This window comes from Choloepus didactylus, chromosome X (assembly GCF_015220235.1).
Source record: "Choloepus didactylus isolate mChoDid1 chromosome X, mChoDid1.pri, whole genome shotgun sequence".
Classification (NCBI taxonomy): domain Eukaryota; kingdom Metazoa; phylum Chordata; class Mammalia; order Pilosa; family Megalonychidae; genus Choloepus; species Choloepus didactylus.
Window position 1 is genome coordinate 176,833,900 of NC_051334.1, and position 8,777 is coordinate 176,842,676.

Below are 8,777 nucleotides of genomic sequence, written 5' to 3' on the forward strand. Positions count from 1 at the left end.
TGCTTTGTCTCTTAGCATGTCAATAACCCATTAGATCTCTGAGGAGGGCCTTTTTTTTTTTTTTAATCCTTTTTTCTTTTTCTAAAACAATTACTCTAAGAAGCCCAATACAGAAAGCTTCAAAGACTTGCAATTTGGGCAGGTCAAGTCAAGAGCAAAACTAAGAGAGCTCTGAGACAAAACGCAATAATCCAGTGGCTGAGAAAATTCACTAAACACCACAACTTCCCAAGAAAATGGGGGTGTCCGCTCACAGCCATCATCCTGGTGGACAGGAAACACTCCTGCCCATCGCCAGCCCCATAGCCCAGAGCTGCCCCAGACAACCCAGTGTGACGGAAGTGCTTCAAATAACAGGCACACACCACAAAACTGGGCGTGGACATTAGCCTTCCCTGCAACCTCAGCGGATTGTCCCAGAGTTGGGAAGGTAGAGCAGTGTGAATTAACAAAGCCCCATTCAGCCATCATTTCAGCAGACTAGGAGCCTCCCTACACAGCCCAGCAGCCCAGAACTGCCCTGGGGGGACGGCACTCACTCGTGACATAGCACAGTCATCCCTCAACAGAGGACCCGGGGTGCACGGCTTGGAAGAGGGGCCCACTTGCAAGTCTCAGGAGCCATACGCCAACACCAAGGACTTGTGGGTCAGTGGCAGAGACAAACTGTGGCAGGACTGAACTGAAGGATTAGACTATTGCAGCAGCTTTAAAACTCTAGGATCACCAGGGAGATTTGATTGTTAGAGCCACCCCCCCTCCCTGACTGCCCAGAAACACACCCCATATACAGGGCAGGCAACACCAACTACACACGCAAGCTTGGTACACCAATTGGACCCCACAAGACTCACTCCCCCACTCACCAAAAAGGCTAAGCAGGGGAGAACTGGCTTGTGGAGAACAGGTGGCTCGTGGACGCCACCTGCTGGTTAGTTAGAGAAAGTGTACTCCACGAAGCTGTAGATCTGATAAATTAGAGATAAGGACTTCAATTGGTCTACAAACCCTAAAAGAACCCTATCAAGTTCAGCAAATGCCACGAGGCCAAAAACAACAGAAAATTATAAAGCATATGAAAAAACCAGACGACATGGATAACCCAAGCCCAAGCACCCAAATCAAAAGATCAGAAGAGACACAGCACCTAGAGCAGCTACTCAAAGAACTAAAGATGAACAATGAGACCATAGTACGGGAGACAAAGGAAATCAAGAAGACCCTAGAAGAGCATAAAGAAGACATTGCAAGACTAAATAAAAAAATGGATGATCTTATGGAAATTAAAGAAACTGTTGACCAAATTAAAAAGATTCTGGACACTCATAGTACAAGACTAGAGGAAGTTGAACAACGAATCAGTGACCTCGAAGATGACAGAATGGAAAATGAAAGCATAAAAGAAAGAATGGGGAAAAAAATTGAAAAAATCGAAATGGACCTCAGGGATATGATAGATAATATGAAACGTCCGAATATAAGACTCATTGGTGTCCCAGAAGGGGAAGAAAAGGGTAAAGGTCTAGGAAGAGTATTCAAAGAAATTGTTGGGGAAAACTTCCCAAATCTTCTAAACAACATAAATACACAAATCATAAATGCTCAGCGAACTCCAAATAGAATAAATCCAAATAAACCCACTCCGAGACATATACTGATCACACTGTCAAACACAGAAGAGAAGGAGCAAGTTCTGAAAGCAGCAAGAGAAAAGCAATTCACCACATACAAAGGAAACAGCATAAGACTAAGTAGTGACTACTCAGCAGCCACCATGGAGGCAAGAAGGCAGTGGCACGATATATTTAAAATTCTGAGTGAGAAAAATTTCCAGCCAAGAATACTTTATCCAGCAAAGCTCTCCTTCAAATTTGAGGGAGAGCTTAAATTTTTCACAGACAAACAAATGCTGAGAGAATTTGCTAACAAGAGACCTGCCCTACTGGAGATACTAAAGGGAGCCCTACAGACAGAGAAACAAAGAAAGGACAGAGAGACTTGGAGAAAGGTTCAGTACTAAAGAGATTTGGTATGGGTACAATAAAGGATATTAATAGACAGAGGGGAAAAATATGACAAACATAAACCAAAGGATAAGATGGCTGATTCAAGAAATGCCTTCACGGTTATGACGTTGAATGTAAATGGATTAAACTCCCCAATTAAAAGATATAGATTCGCAGAATGGATCAAAGAAAATGAACCATCAATATGTTGCATACAAGAGACTCATCTTAGACACAGGGACACAAAGAAACTGAAAGTGAAAGGATGGAAAAAAATATTTCATGCAAGCTACAGCCAAAAGAAAGCAGGTGTAGCAATATTAATCTCAGATAAAATAGACTTTAAATGCAGGGATGTTTTGAGAGACAAAGAAGGCCAGTACATACTAATAAAAGGGGCAATTCAGCAAGAAGAAATAACAATCGTAAATGTCTATGCACCCAATCAAGGTGCCACAAAATACATGAGAGAAACACTGGCAAAACTAAAGGAAGCAATTGATGTTTCCACAATAATTGTGGGAGACTTCAACACATCACTCTCTCCTATAGATAGATCAACCAGACAGAAGACCAATAAGGAAATTGAAAACCTAAACAATCTGATAAATGAATTAGATTTAACAGACATATACAGGACATTACATCCCAAATCACCAGGATACACATACTTTTCTAGTGCTCACGGAACTTTCTCCAGAATAGATCATATGCTGGGACATAAAACAAGCCTCAATAAATTTAAAAAGATTGAAATTATTCAAAGCACATTCTCTGACCACAATGGAATACAATTAGAAGTCAATAACCATCAGAGACTTAGAAAATTCACAAATACCTGGAGGTTAAACAACACACTCCTAAACAATCAGTGGGTTAAAGAAGAAATAGCAAGAGAAATTGCTAAATATATAGAGACGAATGAAAATGAGAACACAACATACCAAAACCTATGGGATGCAGCAAAAGCAGTGCTAAGGGGGAAATTTATAGCACTAAACGCATATATTAAAAAGGAAGAAAGAGCCAAAATCAAAGAACTAATGGATCAACTGAAGAAGCTAGAAAATGAACAGCAAACCAATCCTAAACCAAGTACAAGAAAAGAAATAACAAGGATTAAAGCAGAAATAAATGACATAGAGAACAAAAAAACAATAGAGAGGATAAATATCACCAAAAGTTGGTTCTTTGAGAAGATCAACAAGATTGACAAGCCCCTAGCTAGACTGACAAAATCAAAAAGAGAGAAGACCCATATAAACAAAATAATGAATGAAAAAGGTGACATAACTGCAGATCCTGAAGAAATTAAAAAAATTATAAGAGGATACTATGAACAACTGTATGGCAACAAACTGGATAATGTAGAGGAAATGGACAATTTCCTGGAAACATATGAACAACCTAGACTGACCAGAGAAGAAATAGAAGACCTCAACCAACCCATCACAAGCAAAGAGATCCAATCAGTCATCCAAAATATTCCCACAAATAAATGCCCAGGGCCAGATGGCTTCACAGGGGAATTCTACCAAACTTTCCAGAAAGAACTGACACCAATCTTACTCAAACTCTTTCAAAACATTGAAGAAAATGGAACACTACCTAACTCATTTTATGAAGCTAACATCAATCTAATACCAAAACCAGGCAAAGATGCTACAAAAAAGGAAAACTACCGGCCAATCTCCCTAATGAATATAGATGCAAAAATCCTCAACAAAATACTTGCAAATCGAATCCAAAGACACATTAAAAAAATCATACACCATGACCGAGTGGGGTTTATTCCAGGCATGCAAGGATGGTTCAACATAAGAAAATCAATCAATGTATTACAACACATTAACAAGTCAAAAGGGAAAAATCAATTGATCATCTCAATAGATGCTGAAAAAGCATTTGACAAAATCCAACATCCGTTTTTGATAAAAACACTTCAAAAGGTAGGAATTGAAGGAAACTTCCTCAACATGATAAAGAGCATATATGAAAAAACCCACAGCCAGCATAGTACTCAATGGTGAGAGACTGAAAGCCTTCCCTCTAAGATCAGGAACAAGACAAGGATGCCCGCTGTCACCCCTGTTATTCAACATTGTGCTGGAAGTGCTAGCCAGGGCAATCCGGCAAGACAAAGAAATAAAAGGCATCCAAATTGGAAAAGAAGAAGTAAAACTGTCATTGTTTGCAGATGATATGATCTTATATCTAGAAAACCCTGAGAAATCGACGATACAGCTACTAGAGCTAATAAACAAATTTAGCAAAGTAGCGGGATACAAGGTTAATGCACATAAGTCAGTAATGTTTCTATATGCTAGAAATGAACAAACTGAAGAGACACTCAAGAAAAAGATACCATTTTCAATAGCAACTAAAAAAAAATCAAGTACCTAGGAATAAACTTAACCAAAGATGTAAAAGACCTATACAAAGAAAACTACATAACTCTACTAAAAGAAATAGAAGGGGACCTTAAAAGATGGAAAAATATTCCATGTTCATGGATAGGAAGACTAAATGTCATTAAGATGTCAATTCTACCCAAACTCATCTACAGATTCAATGCAATCCCAATCAAAATTCCAACAACCTACTTTGCAGACTTGGAAAAGCTAGTTATCAAATTTATTTGGAAAGGGAAGATGCCTCGAATTGCTAAAGACACTCTAAAAAAGAAAAACGAAGTGGGAGGACTTACACTCCCTGACTTTGAAGCTTATTATAAAGCCACAGTTGCCAAAACAGCATGGTACTGGCACAAAGATAGACATATAGATCAATGGAATCGAATTGAGAATTCAGAGATAGACCCTCAGATCTATGGCCGACTGATCTTTGATAAGGCCCCCAAAGTCACCGAACTGAGCCATAATGGTCTTTTCAACAAATGGGGCTGGGAGAGTTGGATATCCATATCCAAAAGAATGAAAGAGGACCCCTACCTCACCCCCTACACAAAAATTAACTCAAAATGGACCAAAGATCTCAATATAAAAGAAAGTACCATAAAACTCCTAGAAGATAATGTAGGAAAACATCTTCAAGACCTTGTATTAGGCGGCCACTTCCTAGACTTTACACCCAAAGCACAAGCAACAAAAGAGAAAATAGATAAATGGGAACTCCTCAAGCTTAGAAGTTTCTGCACCTCAAAGGAATTTCTCAAAAAGGTAAAGAGGCAGCCAACTCAATGGGAAAAAATTTTTGGAAACCATGTATCTGACAAAAGACTGACATCTTGCATATATAAAGAAATCCTACAACTCAATGACAATAGTACAGTCGGCCCAATTACAAAATGGGCAAAAGATATGAAAAGACAGTTCTCTGAAGAGGAAATACAAATGGCCAAGAAACACATGAAAAAATGTTCAGCTTCACTAGCTATTAGAGAGATGCAAATTAAGACCACAATGAGATACCATCTAACACCGGTTAGAATGGCTGCCATTAAACAAACAGGAAACTACAAATGCTGGAGGGGATGTGGAGAAATTGGAACTCTTATTCATTGTTGGTGGGACTGTATAATGGTTCAGCCACTCTGGAAGTCAGTCTGGCAGTTCCTTAGAAAACTAGATATAGAGTTACCATTCGATCCAGCGATTGCACTTCTCGGTATATACCCGGAAGATCGGAAAGCAGTGACATGAACAGATATCTGCACGCCAATGTTCATAGCAGCATTATTCACAATTGCCAAGAGATGGAAACAACCCAAATGTCCTTCAACAGATGAGTGGATAAATAAAATGTGGTATATACACATGATGGAATACTACGCGGCAGTAAGAAGGAACGATCTGGTGAAACATATGACAACATGGATGAACCTTGAAGACATAATGCTGAGCGAAATAAGCCAGGCACAAAAAGAGAAATATTATATGCTACCACTAATGTGAACTTTGAAAAATGTAAAACAAATGGTTTATAATGTAGAATGTAGGGGAACTAGCAATAGAGAGCAATTAAGGAAGGGGGAACAATAATCCAAGAAGAACAGATAAGCTATTTAACGTTCTGGGGATGCCCAGGAATGACTATGGTCTGTTAATTTCCGATGGATATAGTAGGAGCAAGTTCACAGAAATGTTGCTATATTAGGTAACTTTCTTGGGGTAAAGTAGGAACATGTTGGAAGTTAAGCAGTTATCTTAGGTTAGTTGTCTTTTTCTTACTCCCTTGTTATGGTCTCTTTGAAATGTTCTTTTATTGTATGTTTGTTTTCTTTTTAACTTTTTTTCATACAGTTGATTTAAAAAAGAAGGGAAAGTTAAAAAAAAAAAAAAAAAAGAAAAACAAGGGAAAAAAAAAGATGTAGTGCCCCCTTGAGGAGCCTGTGGAGAATGCAGGGGTATTCGCCTACCCCACCTCCATGGTTGCTAACATGACCACAGACATAGGGGACTGATGGTTTGATGGGTTGAGCCCTCTACCACAGGTTTTACCCTTGGGAAGACGGTTGCTGCAAAGGAGAGGCTAGGCCTCCCTATGGTTGTGCCTAAGAGCCTCCTCCCGAATGCCTCTTTGTTGCTCAGATGTGGCCCTGTCTCTCTAGCTAAGCCAACTTGAAAGGTGAAATCACTGCCCTCCCCCCTACGTGGGATCAGACACCCAGGGGAGTGAATCTCCCTGGCAACGTGGAATATGACTCCCGGGGAGGAATGTAGACCTGGCATCGTGGGACGGAGAACATCTTCTTGACCAAAAGGGGGATGTGAAAGGAAATGAAATAAGCTTCAGTGGCAGAGAGATTCCAAAAGGAGCCGAGAGGTCACTCTGGTGGGCACTCTTATGCACACTTTAGACAACCCTTTTTAGGTTCTAAAGAATTGGGGTAGCTGGTGGTGGATACCTGAAACTATCAAACTACAACCCAGAACCCATGAATCTCGAAGACAGTTGTATAAAAATGTAGCTTATGAGGGGTGACAATGGGATTGGGAAAGCCATAAGGACCACACTCCACTTTGTCTAGTTTATGGATGGATGAGCAGAAAAATAGGGGAAGGAAACAAACAGACAAAGGTACCCAGTGTTCTTTTTTACTTCAATTGCTCTTTTTCACTCTAATTATTATTCTTGTTATTTTTGTGTGTGTGCTAATGAAGGTGTCAAGGATTGATTTGGGGGATGAATGTACCACTGTGTAATGGTACTGTAAACAATCGAAAGTACGATTTGTTTTGTATGACTGCGTGGTATGTGAATATATCTCAATAAAATGAAGATTAAAAAAAAAAAGAAATTATAGGAATCTCAAAAGAAAAGAAACGGGTCTTCACGACTTCTGTCAGAAAAAAAAAAAAAGAAAGTGTATTAAAATATTACTGTTAACTATAGTCCATAGTTTGTAATAGGTACATGCTTTCCCCCACAAACCCCTCTATTATTAACTCCTTTTAATAGTGTCATACATTTGTTCTAGTTCGTGAAAGAACTTTTTTATATTTGTACAGTTAATCATGGGCATTGTCTGCCACAAGAGTCACTGTGTTATACGTTCCCATGTTTTAACTTCCAGCTTTCCTTCTGGTGACATACATGACTCTACACTTCCCCTTTCCACCACACTCACACATCACTCCGCACTGTTAGTTATTCTCACAATAACATGCTACTGTAACCTCTGTTGATTTCCAAACACTTAATTTCATCCTAGTTAAACATTCTGCACATATCAAGCAACAGCTCCCCACTGTTTTTGCTGGTGTTTTTAATCAGGGAAGAGAGGGCCTCTCTTTTATGGGTCCTATAAACCACTTTTTCTTTTCATCATCTATTTTAGGTAGAACAATTATTATATATCTTTAAAGCTATAATTTCTGGGTCTTTCTTAATTTCCTTGAAAAAGAAACTACATAGGAAACATGCAATACTTGCTTATTCAATTAGATATGAAGAAATGCTAGAAAAAATCCAAAGGCCGTGTGCCAGTTTGAATGTATTATGTCCCCCAAACGCCATTATCTTTGATGTAATCTTGTGTGGGCAGATGTTATCAGTGTTGATTAGATTGTAATTCTTTGAGTGTTTCTGTGGAGATGCACCCCACCCAACTGTAGGTGATGACTCTGATTGGATAATTTCCATGGAGGTGTTTTTCCGCCCACTTGGGGTGGGTCTAAGTTGAGTCACTGGAGCCATATAAATGAGCTGGTGGACAGGGGGAACGCAGTGCAGCTGTGAGTGACGTTTTGAAGAGGCGCTACAGCCAAGAGGGACACTTTGAAGAAAGCACAGGAGCTGCAGATGAGAGATAGTTTGAAGACAGCCGTTGAAAGCAGACTCTTGCTCTGGAGAAGCTGAGAGAGGACAAATTTCCCAAGTGCAACTAAGAGTGACATTTTTGAGGAACTGCAGCCTAGAGAGGAACGTCCTGGGAGAAAACCATTTTGAAACCAGAACTTGGAGCAGACACTGGCTGTGTGCCTTCCCAGCTAACAGAGGTTTTCTGGACGCCATTGGCCATCCTCCAGTGAAGGTACCCGATTGCTGATGTGTTACCTTGGACACTTTATGGCCTTAAGACTGTAGCTGTGTAACCAAATAAACCCCCTTTTATAAAAGCCAATCCATCTCTGGTGTTTTGCATTCTGGCAGCATTAGCAAACTAGAACAGGCCATTACCTTGTCTCAAATCATATATACTGCTTGGGTCTGAATGAATAGCCCATTAAATGATTCTGCTAATAATCTGAGATTCTAAACATTAAAGACAATTATATACCAAATTGAGAGACAAATATGGTGCTGTAA